Source organism: Sorex fumeus, unplaced genomic scaffold, assembly GCF_029834395.1.
Source record: "Sorex fumeus unplaced genomic scaffold, SorFum_2.1 ptg000024l, whole genome shotgun sequence".
NCBI lineage: Eukaryota > Metazoa > Chordata > Mammalia > Eulipotyphla > Soricidae > Sorex > Sorex fumeus.
This window is the reverse complement of record NW_026606081.1, coordinates 25,338,668-25,360,791: the sequence shown is the minus strand read 5'-3', so window position 1 is coordinate 25,360,791 and position 22,124 is coordinate 25,338,668. Positions and strand designations below refer to the sequence as shown.

At 40.7% G+C, this 22,124-nt stretch overlaps 1 non-coding gene across 1 annotated transcript; it reads left to right on the top strand.

Moving 5' to 3' along the window:
* Positions 1-20,558: 20,558 nt before the first annotated feature.
* Positions 20,559-20,692, top strand: LOC130023878 (U8 small nucleolar RNA). Its single transcript, XR_008792536.1, has one exon. It is a non-coding gene; the product is annotated as a U8 small nucleolar RNA (small nucleolar RNA).
* Positions 20,693-22,124: the final 1,432 nt, after the last annotated feature.

Below are 22,124 nucleotides of genomic sequence, written 5' to 3'. Positions count from 1 at the left end.
GATATATATTTTCAGGCACTGTAGCACTGTCCTCCCATTCATCAATCTGCTCAAGTGGGCACCAGTAACATCTCCATTGTGAGACTTGTTGTTACTGTTTTTGGCATATCAAATATGCCATGGGGAGCTTGCCAGGCTCTGTCGTGCAGGCGGGATTCTCTTGGACGCTTGCCGGGCTCTCCAAGAGGGACAGAGGAATTGAACCCAGGTCAGCCACATGCAAGGCTGCCCTACCCGCAGTGCTATTGCTCCAGCCCAGTTTTGATTCCTCCATCCCTCTTGGAGAGCCCGGTAAGCTATTGAGAGTATCTGGCCTGCATGGCAGAGCCTGGCAAGCTCCTCATGGAATATTCAATATGCCAAAAACAATAATAACAAGTTTCACAATGGAGACATTACTGGTGCCCGCTCAAGCAAATATATATATATATATATTTTTTTTTTCAAATGAATGCTTTTGTGTCTTGAGGGGTAGATACCAATCAATGGGATTTCTGGGTTATATGGAAACTCTAGAGAATCCAGGTTTTGTGATGTTGAATTTCACAGATAACAATGCCACCCAGAATTTTTTTTTGTAAAATAGTTTTATTGAGAAAAATGTAGAGAGAGAAATTGAGAGAAAAGTACACATCACAGATGATAATATGCTGAAATTATGCTTAAGCTTGATACATAAGAGAACACATTCCAAAGTTTAAGAGTGAGTTAAGAAGATGAGCTTAGATCCAGACTAGTAACTGGCCAAGATGCTGAGGACGGAAGCTATGCCCAGATCTTTGCCCACTACTGCAGCTTCCTCAAAGACAGAGGGGGAGACAGCAAAGGGGGCTCTCAGAACCAATGAACTGTGGAATCCTCGATTATGTATATCCTAGCCTAGATCAGCAATTTTCTTTGTTCCTAGATGAGCAAATCATTCTCTTCCCATTAAATAACAGCATCTTCTGTCCTGAGAGAATGCAGGACCTGAATAAGAATGAGAGAGCAAGGTGAGAGAAGGCCCTGGAAGGAATCCGCCATCTTTTTCTGGGAAGAAATAACCTCGATTGAGTGAAGGAACTGTCCCGAGATGGGAACCCAGTCAGCCAGCTCTGGGAGGAAACCATGGGGCCTCACTGGTCACTGCCCGTTTTCTATAGCAACACTTGAAGAACAAAAACAAAACTTCAACCACAGTTTTACACCCCCCCATATATACAATGAATTTAAACCATTGCTAGTGACCTAATAAATCAAGGGAATTAATATTGTTCCACAAAAATGAGACAAAGTTCTCCATACGGAGAACAACCCTCAGGAACCACAGACTGATGCCACCTTTTAGCCACTCAGAACAATCTCACTATTTTCTCTGTCCGAAAAGCACTAAAATAGAATTAGGGAACATTTTTGTTTCTTTTCCTCTTCCAAAACAAACTAAATATCAAGAACATCATGAAATCTTATTAGCTCTTTCCTTTCTACTGGATGTACTGAAATAAAAGGCAAAATGCTTCCCATTTCTTGTCTCAAAGGAGAAATCAGGTTTTCTCTCATCTGGAGAGGACAGTTTCTCTTCCTAAGTTTAAAATGAAGACATTTTATATTCTTTCCACATATTTTCCATTTTTTTGCCCCCACCAGTTTTATCACAAGAATTTGTTAAGTTGGGTAGCATCATGTGAAGAAGAGTTTGCACTTACAGCTTCTTTGTAAATTCTCAAGGTATAAACATTCAGCTTCTGAAGCTGACTGAATTTATCAAACACTGAGAAAGTTATCACCATGTCATTATTTTGAGGTTTTATATCTATAGGCAAGAACATTGGTTCTACAAATTTGTGACTCTTTTTTTAGCCTGTAAATGGTATTGTGAATGTGTTGCTTCACTAAAGAAATCAGTGCCATAAATTTATACACTTGAATAGTGCTTGCTTAGTTCAATGTTACATAAGGGCTTCTTGATGTTCAAAATTTAAATAGTCCCAATTTTTTATAATATTTAAATATGTAATCAACATTCATTTTCAATATCGTTCTGAGAATCTGGAAAGAAGATTTGTCTGGAACTGTAGGAATTAATAAAAATAGAGTTGTTAAATACTGCCTGTGCCAGAAGGTTTTGCCAATCACAAATATGTAGAAGTGTGATAACTTCATACTTATCTTTGGTTATATAGTTCTCACTTCAAATGATAATTTTAAAAAATTCCTCTTAATTTAAAAATTCTCAAATGGGTGTTTGCTCAAAAATCTTTCACCCTTAGTTGCAGAAATCTAGTTGGTCTTGCGGACCTAATCTGGAGGCATTCAACCCCCAAATCAGAGATGCCCTAGGGAACTTAGAATTTGCCAGAGAAAGTGATGATTGTTCAAGATTACCCTACATTGGGGGTTATCAATATAATAAGGCAATCTGCAGAAAGCATGGCATCATCATGGCTTAAAAAAAATAACACTTTCAGACTCAGAGTTTGGCTAGGCCAAGAGAAAACGTTTCCAAGTAGCATGAGCAACAGAGTTTTTATGCCTTATAACAAGTAGTTCCTTTAAAATGATTCTCTTCCTTTCTCCTCCTCCATCCCTTCTTTTTACTTCCTCCCTTCCTTCCTACGTTCCTGGTATATTCACTCCTTAGTAAGGGTTCTCACCCTCTACAGACAGATATTTTGCTCTCTCTTCTCCAAATAAACAAAAAAAATTGTATCTGACATTACTTGTTTCTACTTCAAAATAAGATTGAGTTCATAGATAAACTTTCTAAAGTATATGACAATTCAGGCATTCCTATCCAGATTGCTTATTGCAATAAAAATTGTGCAGTTAACACATTTTCATCTCTGTTTAAGAGTACTCTAATTATAATTAGCAACAAACAAAACCAAGGAAAATTTACTATACTAACTTTCCTTTTATTGTTTCCCTAATATTAACAAATTATCTTCTGTGTCAAGTAATAGCCTGCCTGCCAGGTTGTCCAAAGTAAGAATGAGGTAAGATGTCGTGCAACCACAAATGCTACCGAATGTAACCTGCCCACACGGCAGAGTCTGGCAAACTCCCCGTGGCGTACCCAATATGCCAAATACCAGTAACAATGATGGGTCTCATTCTCCTAACCCTGAAAGGGCCTTGAATATGGCACTTTAAAATCTCAGAGCTAGGACGAAGTAGACATTATTGGTGCCTGCTCGAGGCAATCAATGAACAATAGCATGATCGTGATCGTGATCGTGATTGTCAAGTAATAATTATTTAGGCACGCAAGAGGTAAGTTATTCCTGGATGCTTTTGTCCAGACCTTTCAGCTTGCAAGCTAAGCAGAGAGATGGGGATTCACTAACAAAGAGTACTTCCATTGTGTTGTGTGAGGTTTATCCTCCCTAAAAAAGCATCATTAGAATATCACTGTTAGTATTTCCCCCAAGAAAATAGATACTCTAGCAAGATGGGAAAGATTCACTCTATGGGACCAAGTGCCCGATCCCTGGTATGGTGGTTTGCTTAACAAATACTTTGTTATTTATTTTATCCACTAGGCAAGAAAATAATATTTTATCTTTTAGATATAACTTATGTTCCCGTGCATTTTAAAAATATTTTCTTACCCATTTTCTACTGATATAGTATATTTCACTCCCAATCTATAATTATGACTCCAAAGGGCAATTTAAACATCAAATTACTGTTCTTATTCGGGGATGAGGCTTCCCCAGCAGTGCTCAGAGGCTCAAGGTCCTCTCCCAGTGATGTTCTGTCCCACAGTGTGGTCATGACTGTCACTTAGGCCCAGTGACTCTGTGATGCTCAGATCGGCAGGGCTTGGGGCCATGTGGGTCTTGCCTCGTGATACCCAGGGGCTACCAGGGCAATGCCCAGCAGGACAAGGTGCGCTCCATGCCTGGAGCTATCTATTAAGCCCTAATCATCAAAAGGTTAATGCTAGAACTTTAAAAAAGCACATTAACTTGTTAATACTCAGAAATGAAATGTATCAAAATATTATCTGGCAATCTTTCAATAATTTAAGAGTATTAATACCCAAAATAAAAAGAATGTGAGTAAATACAACCCAACTTGAACAGAATAATATGCTCAAATAATATGCTAAATAGAAAATCCAGGTTCTCATCATGATTTTCCCAAGAATTTGTTTTAATTTGTAACATAATTTTCTATCTTTTATGTAATGGGATTCATTTCCCCAAATCACAGTTCTGTTCTAAGCATAAGAAAATGCTGGAATATTTTTTCCCTTATTCACTTATTTATTTGTAGTTATAATTTCTTGGATGCTCAGTTTTTAATCATGATCTATTTTACTTTTAATAAATACAAAAATAAATGCTACCTTTTCCAATGTATCTAACATGTATTTCTTTCTGGGATGACTCTATTTGCATGTAAAATAGCATTTTGACAACAGAGCTACTTGACTCCTGTCTTAGATTCTGACAAAGCTACTCAGACCCACAGTCATGTACTACAAGCAGCCCTTACTCTTCATTTGACCTTCTGGAGAATCCGGAATACAAATGAGCTGCTCGACCAGCTAAGTTGATGATGTAACTGGGGGTGAAGTTACGCACTTTTCGTGTCTCAATTGCCTCAGTCATTAACTGAAATCAATAATAAATGTTTATACTAAACTCTAATCAGATTGAACCCAGTGTGTGTACGTGTGTATGTGTGTGTGTGTGTGTGTGTGTGTGTGTGTGTGTTGTGTGTGTGTTAGGAAAAATGCCTGGTACATATTTTATGCTCAATAACATTTAAAACAATGTTCTGAAAAGTTAATTTTTTTATCCTCTTTGCTCTCCCATTTCTTTTCTTTCTCATAGTCAGAATGTTAGAATGAGGGTCTTCAGGAGACCATGGCTGATGGATGGAGAGGAAATCACAGTTTCCTGCCGCATTCACTCACACAGAGGGAGTCCGTGACTTCCTCCAAGTCCCCTCCCAGAAACATCCCCAACACTGATTCTCTCTCGTCCCTCCTCTCACTTCCTAGGTTAGGGTTAAGCACTTTAGAGATTCCCAGCAGGCAGCTGCCAATCTAAACGTCATTGAGGAAACAATAAAAATTGTGTTCAGTGACTTCCCCCAAGACTCCTGGTCTCTCCGACCTGTTCCCAACATCCTGGGACTGATCTACCACCCACAGGAGGAGGAGGAAGGGAAGGAAGAAAAGACCTTCCTGCTCCTCCAAGGAGGACTGCTGCTTCCCTTCCCAAAGTGCTCCCAGTCAAACAGCAGATTCGGTGAATAGTGAGATATGGAAAACTTGAAAGGCCAAGAATGGGGAAGCCTATCCCATCATTGCTCTAAGCTCGCCTCACCCCTTCAATTCTCAACCCTCTCAGATTCCCAGAAATTAGCTCAGCCTAATCCTCTTTTCCCACCATCCCATTCCAGGGGAGACCCATTCTGTTTGCCAGGATGAAGAGCGGCATCAGTGTGCCTGTATTTTGTTCCAGAACTCAGCAATGCTCTCCTTGCCTTGAAATGCGGCCAATCTGTACTTATAACCTAAGAGTCTTTCACTTTTGCCTTCATAACTGTGTAAACAAATTTGTTCTTGGGACAGGTAGAGAACTAAAACAGTTACTGTCACTGTCCTCCCCGTTGTTCATTGATTTTCTCTAGCGGGCCCAGTAACGTCTCCATCGCGAGACTTGGTTGTTACTGTGTTTGGCATATTGAATAGAACACGGGGAGCTTGCCAGGCTTTGCCGGCGGGTGAGATACGTGGCCAACCCGAGTTCGGTTCCTCCGCCCCTCTCGGAGAGCCTGGCAAGCTACCGAGAGTAACTAAAAGAGATGTAATGAAATTACACCAGCTTTGTAAAATTAATTTGAAAATCAGAGAAAGGACATTTCACATCCCAAACAACTTAAATGTTTGAGATGGTCACTCTTTCTATGGAAAGAGAATGATATAGGTCATGATTGTTCCTGGGGGTCCCTGATGAACACTCAAAATGGAAGTGCCTTTAGATTTAGATTGTTTGGCTTTTAAAAATTTCAGTAGGTTTGTGAGTTTTGTTTTTATTTGGGAAGGGAGATGGCATAGAATTCAAAATGCACAAAATAGGCATATAATTCACTGCAAAGTAACTTGGTAATTTTTAAAGTAATCCAATTACCCCACAAAAACCCAGATGATATCAATATGTGCAAAAATGAAGTCTTTCATTCCAAATTTCCTTTTTCCATTGCCATCAGCTTCTCTACAGTATGCTCCTTTCATGATTTGGGTGACAAGTGCCACTAATAGTTTTAGTAGTGCATTTAGCTGAGACCCAAACGCTATCATCACTAATATTTCCCCAAAACACCCCAGAAGGTATAAGCTCTTCATCTTAATTTTCTTCCTATCTTGTGATCAGTACATTCTTGGACTAAATACTGCCTACTGTAGAATTTCCTGTAAAAAATATAGGTTTGGGTATGTCAGTTAAGGTCTTTGGCATTTCTCTCTGAGTCCTCTGTCCATGACCCAAATTATCATCAAGCTTATCAGCGGTCAATAGTGGGCTGCTGAGACGACCAAGCTTCTGATAAGATCTCCACAGTCCTCTTCTAGCTGTACTTTGAGGAAAAGGGTCATCAACAAGCAGCAGTTGCTGAAGGACACAGGAGTGTTTTCCAGGTAGGAGAATGAACAAGGCTCTCCTCGGGGAATGAGTGTTGTTCACACTGACAGCACCCAAAAACACACTGTGGGCTGCAGCTGGAAGCTTCCACGAGAGGAAACTGGTTGTGCTTAGTCCATCTCCCTGTCAGCAGATGGGAAGCCGGAGGAATAAAGCTGGAGCATTATCAGAGAGGCTTGACCACAGCTCAGGAGCTAAATGAATGACCACCCAGACTGGCCCAGGAGTGGGCTGACGAGCAGATGCAACGCACTTACATCCACCTCACCATGGGCCACCATCCATCCAAAAAGGCAACCAGGGCTTCCAGGCATTACATATATTTTTCATGTCGTTCACAAAGTTAATTGTCTGTATCTATTAATTATACAAATATTATGGGAGATGTAACTCAGTAACATGCTTTTGTTTGCTAGAGTCTCTAGGTTTGACCCCTGGTGCAACATACAGACATAGATGCATACATGTACAGGGACATCCCTCCATACACTTTTCAGTTGTGAGTGACTATTGTGCGCGACTGCTATTCTTGGTACTTGAAAAAAATATATATTTATATGTCTTTTATAAGTATATATATACTTATGTATATATATACTTATATACTATATACTTTACTTAAGTATATACTTATAAGTATATAGTGTATAAGAATATATATATACTTATAGAAGACAGACAAATCATTCACATAATAAAAAAGTTCTCTATTATGTTAGAGGTTGGTTAATGCTTTTGAAAAATTTTTAAAATACAGCAGAGTGTATTTTGCATGTTATAATTACAACAGAATTATAATTGCATGTTTGTTTAGTGTGGATAGGTCCCACTGAGAGAGCAACATTAGTGAAATCTTGAAAGAGCCAAGAAATGACTGTGAGAACATCCAGATAAAGAGTGAAAGGGGAGGGTTGCTGCAACCCACTGATGAAGGATGATAAGAAGTCTATAGTAAGCAAAAAGAAGTGTTGAGATGAAGTCAGAGGAATTGTAGGGACGAAGTTAGAGTCAAGTAGAGAAGAAGAAGGTTAAGGATGAAGTGAGAGGATCTATAGGGACAAGTCACAGGAAAGGCAGGATAATGGCAGAGGGAAGGATAATAGATGAAATGTGGGAGGTGAAATCACAGGTTACAGGAACTTTCTCAGTAATGGCACACAATTAGGTTTTTAAAATGATAAAAAAAAAAGAATAAGAAGCAGTCATAAATACAGGAGACCCACAGTCTACTTTAATTCAAAGGGATAACTCTGGATAAGACAGTAAGTACAAAGAAGTTTCTCCTTCATAGAAGTCACAGTCTACTGAGCCCCTAGTTAGAAAACTTCTCCAACAGCCCTTGTAGAGCCACCCTGAATGGGTGATGGTGATCCCCAATGAAGTGAGAGGCAGTGACCCTGTTAAGATACATGGCATGGAGCATGTGACCTTTCTCAACTGAAAGTGAACATTATCAGACAACATACAGCTTTCCTTATAACAAACAAATTCTGTATTTAAAAACCTAAAGAAGCTGACAAGGTGGAAAAAGAAAAGAAAAACCACTGATGGTTTCATTTTATGCACGACTGAAAAGATATTCCAGGTGGCACTTTCCATAGGTCCCACAACTTAATCTGTAAGAACAATTCCGTTTACATACAGGCGATGTTGTGTTATATTAGACTAGTTAAATTTTGGTATCAATAAATATTGAATGGGGATTTATATGATTATACTCTCTTTTTACTCATACATTCACACACCAAGTCTTTTTTTCATTCACACTGTGAGTTTCTTGCTCTGGAGAGCTAAGATACAACAGAGAATAGAACAAGTTGTCATGCTTTTGTAGGACCTATATTCTAGGCAAAGCTCATTGCAAGAAAGCTATTTGCACAGCACATAATAGCAAAATACAGCCAGACAGGTGGAGGGCTTTCAAAAGGAGCAAAGAGCCATGGAGAAATTTCCATTTTATTACAAATGGCAGATTCAGCCTCACTGATGAGGAGAAAGAATCATAGGAGGTAAGCACCACCCTCAGATTCTGATATTTGGGCAACAGAACTCTGCCTCCTACAAACCCTAAAAATAGAACAATTAATACACCTCTGACTAAAAAGGACTCTAACCAAGATATTTTCTAATAACCGAATAAGAAGATATATATTAGTCACAGTTTCTGTCACAATTTTCCTTGCAAATTTTGTATGTGCACATAATTGAACTTTGCTTATATAATTTGTTATGAAATAAAAATGTTAAAATGGCTTAATTTCTAAATAGTTAGTATAATTGTAATTATATTTGTCCTTTTCTTCAGCACTATATATTTAGAAAATAACTGGAAAAAATACAAATGACAAAAGATGCTCTAATTCCAATATGATTTTCCATATTCTGGTTTCTCTAAATAGTGTATAAAATCTTTTACATTTTACCAAAATAATTTTCTGCCTCCTCACTGTGAAATAAATTGGAATAATAATCAAACTGTTCTTGAAAGACAGGACTTATTCCAAAATAATAAACTGTGCCTTTTTTCAAAACACAGTTTGGCACTCTGATATGAGAATTAAGTCCACATCCAACTGGATGCTTTCAGGCAATTCTGTGATGAACTTCACCTTTCCAGCTGACTTGATAGAGTTCCATATTCATTATCCAGAATAATAATCATCTTTAATATGTCACAAATCTGAACAGCTATGACATTCATTTTCAAAGATCAGCAAAATATATTAACGAGGCCTAGGCTTCAGGAAGAAAGAGGTCGTACTCTAGGAGATTAGATTTCTTCTTCATTTTTTTTTTAACTGAATCACAGTGAGAGACGGTTATAAACTTTCATGATTGAGTTTCAGGTATATAATAATGGAACACCCATTCCTCCACCAGTATATATATTTTCCATGGCCAGTGTCCCAGTATTCCTTCCACCACCCCATCTCACCTCACCCCCTGCCTCTGTGGCAGGCACCTTCCCTTTTATTTTCTCTCTACTTTGGGGCACCATGGTTTTAATACAGATAATCAGAGGCCATCATGTTTGGTCCTTCGTCTACTTTTAGCACACGTCTCCCATCCCGAGAGATCTCTCCAGCAGTTCTTCACATTTCTTGATCTAGAAATCAAACTCAAAGAACACAAAAAACAACTATTATCTACATATGAATCCTGACCTGAAATCTAGAATCTTCCTCTAGGTGAAATTGTTTTAAACTACATTTCTCAGAACAGAATTTTGATGGGGGAAATTGTTTTCCAAAAACAAACAAGAGGTGAGTAGGAGTTGTGCTGGCTTTGAACAGGATCTCCAGACTCCCAAAGGGTGGCTTTCTCAGAGATTTCTAACAAGATGTAGGGCAGGAGACATAATTAGCAATGTTCTTCAACAAACTTTTTCACAGAATCATTAGTTTTGTTCAGGCACTTATACACACACACACACACACACACACACACACACACACACACACACACAAAATGCCACTTAGACAGGCTTTGTGTGAAGATTCAAAGCTGGGGCTGTTAGGGATTCTGAAACACAAAGGAGGTCTGAATCTGAATTGGCCTCCTTACTCATTGCATTCTTATCACACCTATTTGTCAGAACTGTTTTTATATGCAAATGCGGAAGCCCAATTAACACTAGTTAAAGTCTCTAAAATAGTTTGCCTTGGAGGAAGAAGAAAACAAAGAGCCAGGGCAGTGACAGGTTTGGGGTTTGGCTGGAGTGGGAATTCACTCAAGCTTCCAGGTCTTTTGGCATCCCCCAAAACCCTGTCCTGCTTTTCAGGGATTTTTTTTCCAAAGGTGAACACGCAGAAAACGTAGAGTTATTGCCCATATCACACTGAGCACAAAATAGTTCTCCTTTTCCACGATTGTGTAGGCTGGGAACTCTTCCCACAGGAGTTTCTCAGGGGGTAGGAGAGGGACACTCACTTTTTTTTTTGCTTTTTTGGGTCACACTCAGCAATACTCAGGGGTTACTCATGGCTCTGCCTCAGGAATTACTCCTGGCAGTGTTCAAGGCAATGGGATGCTGGGAATCAAACCCAGGTCAGCCACCCGCTGTACCATCACTTGGGCCTAGACACTCACTTTCAGTCCACCCAGAGGAGGAACAGGATGGCAGAAATCCAGCCAACACCTCCACAAGGTCTGAACCCGAGAGGACATGGATGCAAAATGCAGGCAGACACGGGGACTGGACCAGCCACACCAAGAAATTCCATACATTTAAAATATCAGATTATTGGGGCTGGAATTACAACACAGTGGGTAGGGTGTTTACCTTGCATGCAGCACACCTGGGTACAATTCCCAGCATCCCATAGGGTTCCCTGAGCACCGCCAGGAGTAATTCCTGAGTACAGAGCCAGGAGTAACCCCTGAGTATGTGGGTGTGACCCAAAAAGCAAAAATAAATAAATAAATAAATAAATAAAAATATCAGATGATCTCTGATTTGCCTTGTGAGATCACTGAAATATTTACTGGAGGGTACCTATCTGTGCAACAAATCATTTCCTACTGTCAACTCTCAACTCTGCCCAAGTCCTCTGCACCCCAGATGACCATGTGAGCTTCTCTGGGTTCCTACATAGCCCCTCCCTCCTCACTGGCCAGTTCCCAGAAGACAGGAGTCTGACCCATTCATTTCTGAGAGTGTCACGCCAGGGGTATCCATGACTGTTGAACAAAGTGGAATTCCTGTGCTAGAAAGTGCACCCTTCCCTCCTAGCACAAAAAGAAATGTTTCCCCCAAATAGAATGCAGTCATTTAGAAATAATTGTGGCACTTTGGTAAATTTCATTGTCGTCTTTATCTGAAAATATGGCCTGAAGTTAGCACAATTGGACTGCAGTTGAAAGACAGGAGGACACTTGCCATTTTTAGGTTCTCTAAGAAAGTATAAATAATCAATACAAAAATCTCAATTTTTATTCTGTACTCTGCAAAGTGTTAAAAGAATAAACATCAACTATAATATGCCTCTAAGAGCAAAGAATTAGATTGTGAAGAGACTGTTTAAAATTATAAAAAGGGGGCTGGATCTATAGTACAGCAGGTAGGGCATTTTCCTTGCATGCAGCCACCCTGGTTCAATTCCCAATATCCCATATGGTTTCCTGAGCACCGGCAGGAGTAATTCCTGAGTTCAGAGCCAGGAGTAAGCCTGTGCATTGCTGGGTGTGACCCAAAAAGACATACACACACACACAGAAAAAAAAATTAAATTATAAAAAGGCTTGGAAAACGACAGCCTATTGTTCCCTGGCTGAAGAGAGTTCCCCCTTGGCACTCTCTTCCTCGATGTACGGGTCCCTCAGATGGCTGAAGTCACAACATCTGCACCGGAGGACGCATGCCAAGTGGCAGATAGAGGCTCGGTTCCTTCACGACCCAAGTTACAATACTGTATCAGCACTGGGCGCCCTCTTCGGGATTTTATGGCAAAGGAAAAATAGCTTCCCTGGACTTCCTTCCACCAGTTTTATTTGGGGCTGCTAGTGGTTTTTCAGACGTAAATTTCATTCTCTTAAAAATAATGTGCAAGGCCCCTGGGCAACAGTCTAACGTGCCAGCTCCTGCCTAACACTGATGGTGCCAACCCAGGTTCCCCACGCAGCATCCCTTAAGGACCCTAAAGCACAGCCAGGAGTAAGGTGGGGAGGGCTCAAAAACCAACAAAAGAATGAGCAGAAAGTTGCTACACAGTGGCTGTTAAATTAGTTTTCTCTGATTTATCCTTTTCCCTTTTTTCTGGTCTCCCCCATCCCCCCCAAAAAATACTTTGACTGTAGCACATAGTAAGGTCAATTCCATATAAGGGGAAACCATCTGTAACTGTCTCACTTTCTAACTTACTACATTCAACTATAAGTCACTTATACTAAAATATATACTATAAGTGGAACACTTTGCTACAAAAAGACAGGACTTCATCTTTCTTCTGGCAGAAGAGGATTCCACGAGTATTTTTTACCAGATATTCTTTATCACTTTATCTGTGATATGGTGGTGTATTTTCACGTCATCCATAAGCAGCATTGGTTTCACTACAGTTCTCTATTCATTTCCCCAGTAGTACGAAGTAAAGTAATTGAGGACTAGAAATCAGAGTCAAGCCTGGTGCTGAACATTATTTCTGGTGGCTGGTACCCGTCTCAGCATCACGTGTCTGAGTCAAGTCTCAACACTTTGGTCCAATAGAAGATCAAGGTCCCGTCTGCTAGATATTTGCTAAATCAAGGAAACAAAGGCGGCTATACCATCCCACTGTTGGCTGCTAGTAAGCAGGCCTCACCTTCCAAACATTATAAACTTGCTAAGAGGAGAAAATCAAATAAGGAGGTCGAGTATGGTGTTGGAGACACCAGCATCCTATTAATCCTATTAATTAATCCTGTTTATATCCACACCGAGACCTGTGTAATTCAGGGAAGGGGCAGGACTAGAAGCTCTGGTCATATAAATCCCCCAACTGCCAAGATATTGTTAAGCATGTGTCTTCTAAAATACAGTGCTCCGAGGAACATGTGTCTATTATCCTTAATCACATCTAAGATCTTCAAAGGTTTCAAGTTCATATCCACCAACAGACATCAGCAAATGCCAATCACTTTAGACACCTTTGGCATTACAGCTTCTCTAGGACATTTGTGGCCACAAATATCAAGTGGATAACAAGATCTACACAATCTCAGAGCCAGAGGAATTAAATCAACTTTGCAAGTATGAGCCTTCAATTGTTGCTCAGGTGTGTAAACTCACACAAGCGGGGGGGGGGGGGGGGGGCGGGAGGGGGCATGGCACACAGCAGCGGTGGCTCTATCTCTCCCGCCACCCACGTTCGGTAGTCTCACCCTTCTCCTGCCCCAGGAAGGTCGATGGCCATGGTCAGGCGGAGGAAGGAAACAAGGGCCAGGCTGGTTGGTATTAGTAGCAGTTTATTTCATTCCTCTCTCCATCTACACCAGTCTCTCTTGTCTGTCTCTGCTTCTGTCTCTGCTCCCCATTCTTCCTCCCCCAGCTACTTCATTCTCCTTCTCCATTCCCCTTCATCCTGCTTCTCTTCCTCTGCTTCTTTCTTCTGAACCCTAGCCCACTCCTACAGTACAGTTAAATCCTCTCTCCATGAGGAATTGGGGGATCAATTACACATAGGTGCGGTCACAATCAATAGGGGTAGAAATCAATAGGGGTAGAAATCTTAGCCTCAGGGAAGGCCGCTCCTAGGACAGATCCTTTCTCAGCAAGAGGACCTCCCTAGAGCAGAATCCCATGGGTGTGCCTCTCCTCTCCTTGTCCGACAAACATATAAGAATATATAATATAAACCATTTTGTATGGATACAGTAAGAAATATCTTAAACTTATAGAATTGCTCTCCTAGGGCCATCTCGATCTCAGACTACAGTGCTCAGGCCAGATAGTCTTTCCCACCCCTAGTAGGATCCTAGTCTCGTCGTTACCTTTGGATCATGATAGCATTTGTCTGTGATCAAACTCTTAACTTATAGTTAAGAATCGTGGCACTTTGGCCTGGCCCATTTCGCTGCCAGGGTAGCTCACCGCTTGCCCTGGGTCCATTCAGTCCCTCGTCGGGACCCTGCTTTTGGGGTGTTAGGAACTAAGGGCAACTGAGGCTTAAGTCGAGAAAGCAGATGCCCGGAAGTGAATAATATTCAAGGCCAATCAAATCCTAAGTTACAAAGCATGATGTTAACGGTCTTCCTGTATCTATACAAAAAAAAGATATTACTTTAAGGTAAACTGTTCATAAGGCATAAGGAGAGGAGAAAGGCAATATTTCACTCATACATATAAAACCATAGATTTCTGGGAAACTGATCTTACAAATTAACAAAGTCTGATTAAGGGGAAAGCTGATTAACTGGGTGGGGAGGAGAGCATAGGAAAGACTGCTTACAGATAAACACAATGGAAGTTGGAAGTGCTTCAGGAGCACTGTGATGGGTATAACCAGATTAAACATAATGGAAGTGGAAGTGCTTCAGGAGCACTTTGATGGGTGTAACCAGATAAACCTAAGCTCCTTGTACTCCTACACTCAGGTAAATTTATGGTAAATTCCACTGTTGGCCCTAGTGTAGATAAGAGATTTGTGTGATAATATTAAGAGGAACAAATTTCACATCATAACTGTTCCAGAAGGAGAAGATAGAAATGTGAATAAAAGGCCCTCCCGTTGATCGTCGATTTGCTCGAGCGGGCCCAGTAACGTCTCCATTGGAGACTTGGTTGTTACTGTGTCTGGCATATCGAATACTCTCGGTAGCTTGCCGGGCTCTCCGAGAGGGGCGGAGGAATCGAACTCGGGTCGGCCATGTTGGCCGCTTGTAAGGCGAACGCCCTACCCGCTGTGAATAATTTATGTAAAAGAACTAATATTTGATAATTTTATCAATTTTTCCTCTATTGTTCTGGAAAGTGTTGGAAGTCCAATCCACACCAAGTTGACATCAAAACTAGATTCAAATTAGAAAAGAAGTTAAAACTACTGCTATTTGAAAATAACATAATGTACACATTAGACTCCACCAAGAATCTTTTAGAAAAAAATACACCACTTAAAAACTGAAACAACCTGAAGGAAAAATCCATAAGCTCCTACAGTCACCTCTCCCATCGGCTTGAAAATGAATCTAGGTTCTTTAGATGTCCTTGTTCATAGCTGAGACCAATCTTTTACTGTAAATATAAGTGTCATTCATTCTCATTTACTCAAAAACATCACTCCACATATGCTCTTCCTGTTTTCTGGAACATAACTTTGATTCTTTTTCTTACTTGTTTATACTCCCAAGCATCCAAATCTGTTATAATATTTTTGTATGAATAAAATCTCTCTTGAGCTTCATTTTCCAGTTAGTGTCCCATACTGCTCCTATTCTTAGAAGCAAAACTCCATTAAAAAAAATCAGATCTGGGGCTGGAGTGATAGCACAGTGGCTAGGGCGTTTGCCTTGCACATGGCCAACCCAGGTTCAATTCCCAGCATCCCATATGGTCCCCCGAGCACAGCCAGAAGTAATTCCTGAATGCAAAGCAAGGAGTAACCCCTGAGCACTGCCAGATGTGACCCAAAAGAAAAAAAAATCAGATCTATCTTAATTTTCTTTTTTATATTTTCTTTATTTATTTTTTAATTTTTGGGTCACACCCGGTGATGCACAGGAGTTACTCTTGGCTTTGCACTCAGGAATTACTTTTTGCAGTGTTCAGGGGACCATATGGGATGCTGGAAATCTAACCTGGGTCGGCTGCGTACAAGGCAAATGCCCTACCCACTGTACTACCTCCCCAGCCCTATTTTAATTTTCTTTATCAAATTCCTGGAATCACTGCTGCGAATTTGCTCCTAGACGACTTCATTAAAACTGTTCTTATAAAAGACATCAGTAAATTATGTTTCCAAAGACAACAGTCAATTCTCATTCATCATCTTAATGAACTGTTCAGTAGTTCTGCTGCCACTGCCTCACTTCAGCTTACAGCATAACATCTGGGGCTGGTATTTCTTCTACCTGCCTTTTCCCATCTCAGTCTTTTTTGTTAAATTATCCTCTCTCACCTGGTGCCTTGAAGTCCAAGTGCCAGCCCTTGGTTCTCTTCTCTATTCTTTCCAACTTGGCAGGTATCACCATATCACTGTATCACTGTTATCCCATTGTTCATCGATTTACTCTAGTGGGCACCAGTAACAGCTCATTCTTCCCAGCTCTGAGATTTTAGTAGCCTCTTCTTACTCATCTTTCCCAATGCTGCTGTATTGGAGGTTCTTTCAGGGTCAGGGGAATGAGGCTCATTGTTGTTACTGTTTTTGGCATATTGAATACGCCACAGGTAGCTTGCCAGGCTCTGCCATGTAGAACTTGGTAGGTAAACTCCAATTTCATGGTTGTGGGGATCAGCCATGTTACCAAGGTTTCAATATCTGTGTTGTCTCTCCTTTCCCTATATTCACACTCAACAACCATTAACACTGCAGCTACCTCAGTTGCTGATAAGCATGTTTTTGAATGGTGCATACAGAATGGAGCTCCTAACCCTAGTCCCTGCCCAAGTCTATTTCTTCCTGGTATCCACCATCCAGGCATCCAGACAAAAATAAGTGGTGTCAGTCCTGACTCTTCCACTTCTTTCACACTCATGTTCGTTCAGCTAGCAAATCTTTCCTGTTTGTTCAGCCAGCTATTCCTTCAAAATAACTCCAGAATTTATCACTTCCCATCACCCCCGCTGCCATCTCTTACCAGGGTAAGAGCTACTGCCCTTTGTTTAGTCTCACCCCAGAGTGAAAAGAACACAGTTAACCGAGCCCATTTCACGATACTACTAAATCTTTTCTGACTTTCCATCTCACTTGAATAAAAGCAATCTCAGCTCGAATTGCCTAGCTCTGTGCCTAAGACCTAGACTGTCTCACTTCTCTCTTCAATGCTCTTCTCTGTAGATGGTGCACCCTGCCTAAATCTCCAGTCCACCCATCACTTCCTATCTCCTTTCTGGCAATTATTTTTCTTCTTCATTTTAAGCATTATTTAACATAGTATATATTATTTACTGCTCTTGCTTACTCTCTTTCTTACTACAGTATAAATTTTTTAAATCCAAGGAGTTTTTTTTTAATCATTGCAGTTTTGTTGAGTATAGTATGCTGGAACTTAATAATGACAATCCTGTAAAGCTTTGTTGAAGGAATTATAACATTATGGTATCACAATGACTCAATACCTACCAAGCTGCTCAAAATAGACTGTCACCTGTTGTTGGCCTTTTCCTAAGCTCATAATGACTGATGTTTCTCTAACGCTTGCTTCCTGGAGTCTGGAGGACCAAATTGCTACTTGTGGACAGTTTCATTGCAAGAGCAATAACCTCTATACAGAATAAGGAAATGAATTCAATAATAATGACAAAAGTGAAGGAGTCATGAGGAAAAATAAATTAGAAGTACAGAGAGCAAAAAGCAAATGAATAGAAAGATGGCAAGATGGCCTGTATCCAGAATGGCAAAAGTAAATAAAAACATGCACATATCCAAAGTTAATATATAAATCTAATAAAACTTCAGTCAAAACTTTAATTCTTTTTGGATCTTTATATTAAATTTTATATATTATTTTAAATGTTATAGGGAAGTTGAAATCTACAAGGATTTGCAGCAAAACATGAAAAATATTAAAAATAAGGATTTCCAGACAAATATAAGTATTATGCAACATAAAAAGGAGCAATAGAATAAATAAAGTAACTAGAAATAGCATGATGTATACATCAAATATACAGTAAATGCAGCACACATATTTGGAAATCCCAGATCATATATTTGAAAGAAAATATATACTCAACGAGGAGACTATTTTTACAGAAGAATCAATAATCTAAAGATTGGAAATGAAAATATAAAAACAAACCTAAAAATAATTAGCATGATATCAGTATGGGAGAAGCTGTTTTTAAAAAGTGGAAACGCAAGAGCTATGAAAAGGTAAAAATTAACCTGGAGGATGATTTTAACATTTTGCTGAAACAAACCATAGAGAATGTACTAGAAATTTTCATTTTTAACATCCCGGTATTAGGAAGATGGTAGAGATATGCACACATGGGCATGGATTCTAAAAAATGAAAGAATAACCACTTAATAGAAGAGGAAAAAATGCTCTCACCAATTGTCTCATACGACACATACAAAACATATAGAAATTGTATTAATACATTATTATTAATTATTAGTAATGGAAACTACCATGTATTTGCAGACTCGTTTCATGCAGAAACTCTCAAATTCAGTGCAATGATGAGACCCCCTAAGTCTTTCCAAAGGCAATGCTTCTTCCTTCTTCCTCCTGCTGTACCATTACCGCCAGTGCTGCCTTGAGGGGCAGGTACAGCTGGCATCTGTTCCTGTCAACTCTCTCCCTACAGGATTCCTCCCCACCTCACCAGGAAGGAGTCAAAGGTCAGATGAGAGAAAGGGAGACAGTTACCACGTGAACCCCCAAACTAGGCATGGAATGAATGTCACACAGGTACTTCTGGGGCCCTTTGGGAAGGGACTTTGGGTGCCTCCAGACCTCTGGTTCCTTTAATGCAAATTCTCTCTGATCTAGGAGCCCTGCCACTTGTCTTCAGCCACTTGAGTTTTGCTTCTAGTTGGACTCATCCAATAGCATCAAAACAACACACACCAACGCCTCTCAGTACAGCCTGGGCATGGTTCTTAGGAACCCCAATTTCCACATGCTCACTGCCACAAAAACAAAAAAGATTCTTCTGCCAGGAATAGATTCCATGGCTATGAATTAAATTAACAATTTATCAATATAATTTATGCATGTTGTATATAGGTGTGTCATGTGAGATTACTGGTGTTCTAGTGAAAGCATTTTTTCTCTTTCATTAAGTGGTTATCCTCAGAGCTAGTCTTCCCACACAGAAGGCAGCCTTCGACTTCCTCCTGGATGCAGTAGGAAGGCACCAGGCCCAGGGCTGGGCTGCTTGGGGAGCCGGGAAGCCCCCATGAGATCTGCTGACTGACTTTAGTTTCCTCCTCATTCCTCCCCATCCCCCCAGCCCTCTCCTGGAAGGGGGGTCCTCAAAGCTTCTTATCATGCCCTCACTGTCGGTTTTGTTTTTAATTTCTGAAAAAAATGTAAGGATTATATTTAAAAAAAATTAATGTCTAGGGCAATACTATGGCAGCTAGGGTGCCTGCCTTGCCCAGGCCAACCCATTCCTGGCCCCTTTCACGACCTACAGGCACATGGCCAAGAGGAGCGATTTCTGAGCACACAGTCATATTCGAACCCTGAACTCAATCAGATGTGGCCCCAGAAGCAAAAGAAGTTCAGCATAGATCATGAAAATAAAGGAATGTTCAAAGAATTTCCTTTAACTTCAGAAATAAAGAGATAGCTGTCCACAATCATTTTTATTCAAGATTTTAGTAATGGTCTAAATTTAGAAATCAGTATTTCTAAATTTTTTTTCTAAACATGCTTCTCCCCTTCACAAACTGTCTTCTTCTCATATCCCCATCCTACCTGTGGGTCTCTAATCTCATTCCCTGGAATCCTATCTCCAGGATTGTCCCATTTCACCCTGGCTTTGACCTGGGGAGCAACACAGAGAAATATGGCCGCCATTGGGGAAACTCCCACCCATCTAAGTCAGTAACAAAAATGCAAGAAAAACTGTGTCAATTTCCAAATTGGGAAAGACCTTATTACAACTAAATTTTTTTTGAAATTCAGTTAGAAAATTTGAAAAATTGACTAAAAAATCAAGAGATTGGTAATAACAATTTTAACCTTTGGTTCCCCAAGTTATAATCACCAAAATTATGTAGAGGATCGGGGAGATGAGAAACAGGAAGCATAAGAGAAAGGATCATTTAAAACAGCGATTTTTTTTTTGGAAGAATCTTCGTACAGCTTTCCATAATGGCTGCACCAATCTCCATCACCTGTATAACACCATGTACAAGGGTTCTCTCCTTCCCACATTCTCACCAACACTTGTTTTGGATAAAAGTTACACTCACGAGAATATTGTGATATATATATATATTCCTATAATTCATTTAGCTATTATACTTTGGCCCATCATTGTTACTGGTATTTGGCATAATGGGTATGCCACGGGGAGTTTGCCAGACTCTGCCGTGTGGGCAGGTTACATTTGGTAGCCTGCCAGTTTGTCCAAATGATGGGTCTCATTCTCCTAACTCTGAAAGATCCTTGAATATGGCACTTTTTAAAATATCTCAGGACTAGGACGAAGGAGAAGTTACTGGGGCCTGCTCGAGGCAATCGATGAACAACAGGATGGTCAAGATCGTGATCGTGATTATACTTTGGCATAATGAATCCAAAATATTTTTAACTCTTAATTCATCATCAGGTAGAATAATCCTTATGTGTTCCTCTGTTCAGAGGACAGGAGAACATGATCCTTGGAGTTTGCATGATTTGTGATTAACACTTGTAATTGATTAGGACTTGCAATACCCTAATCTGATTGGTCTAAGGTGCCAGACTCAAGTTCCTGATTCTTCCTGAAAAATAAAAAATTCATAGAGCTTTATCCACTCCCACATTTACTGAATCCCTAATTATAATAGCCATGACATGTAAATAACCTAATTGTCAGGAGACTGATGAATGGCCACAGAAGAATGGTGTGTGTGTGTGTGTGTGTCTGTCTGTCTGTCTGTCTGTCTGTGTATTTCACCATTTGCATCAACAAAATTGGACTTCAAGAGTATTATTCTTAGAGAAACAGTCAAATGGAGAAGGTCAAATACTCCATTATTTCACTCATATCCAGTGGTAGAGAGCAAAATCAAACAAATGAATTCAATAAAACAAACTGAGCTTTCAAATTTAAGCCTAGTTGTTACCAAAATGGAAGGGAAAGTGGGGGAGCAGAATAGAGTAAGCCAAACAAGGGTGCAGTGCCTGGCACAGGACAGAACTGGACTTGGAGTGGTAAACTCAGTGGTGAATTCATATCATCACAAGGTGAATTTCAGCTATGTAAACTTGGAGCTTTTGTCTATTTATTTTAACTAAAGTTAAATTATTTAACTAAGTTAAATAATTCTCGCCCCAACTTGAATCCGTGGCTCCCCGAGCAATCGGATGGCGGGGATTAACTCCTGTGCCGAGAAGACCAAGCGGACTTCAGGTGTGGCTAGACAGCCACCTTGTGGGGCTGGCGGGGCTTAGGCCCGTGCCGAGCAGGGGCTCACTGCAGACTTTACCGGTCCTAGCCTACCCAGGGACTCTTGGGTGGCAGAGGCGGAGTGAGAGAGAGTGATCGTCTTTCTCTCCTCCTGACTCATGTGAGCCACCCGTGGGGTCCACCTACATCAAAGTGATTAACAGTGATCAGACCCTGCAGTGCTCTGGAGCTATTGCCTACTTGGTGCTTGGAGCTGTTCACACCTGGCAGTGTTCAAGAAAACAGTGCAGTCTCCTGCCCCTGCACCTGGCTGTCCTCGCCGGGGCCCCTTGGAGGGAAGCAGGTTGAGCTTTCCTCCCCACCCCGACCAGGGCTCCGGAAGCCGAAGACCTCCAGGACCAGCCACCACCATGCTGAGACCACTCTCCGCACACATGAAGGTACTGGCAGAGGGACAAAGCCACACGGGTTCCGGGGCCGAGATCTCCAAGCCTACTCAGATCAGGGCCGAGCATCCTCCACCCAGATCCTCCAAATTCCAGTAGGCAGGGGTCACACCCACCAACTGGCCCCCTGGCGCCGTGTAATCCCATCAACGGCCAAGACTCAGAGACTATAAAAACCAGCTCCTGGTTTTTACATCTTATTATGACATCTTATTATCTCATTCCTACTTTGGACAAACTGGCAGGCTACCGAATGTAGCCTGCCCACCTGGCAGAGTCTGGCAAACTCCCCGTGGCCTACCAAATATGCCAAATACCAGTAACAATGAT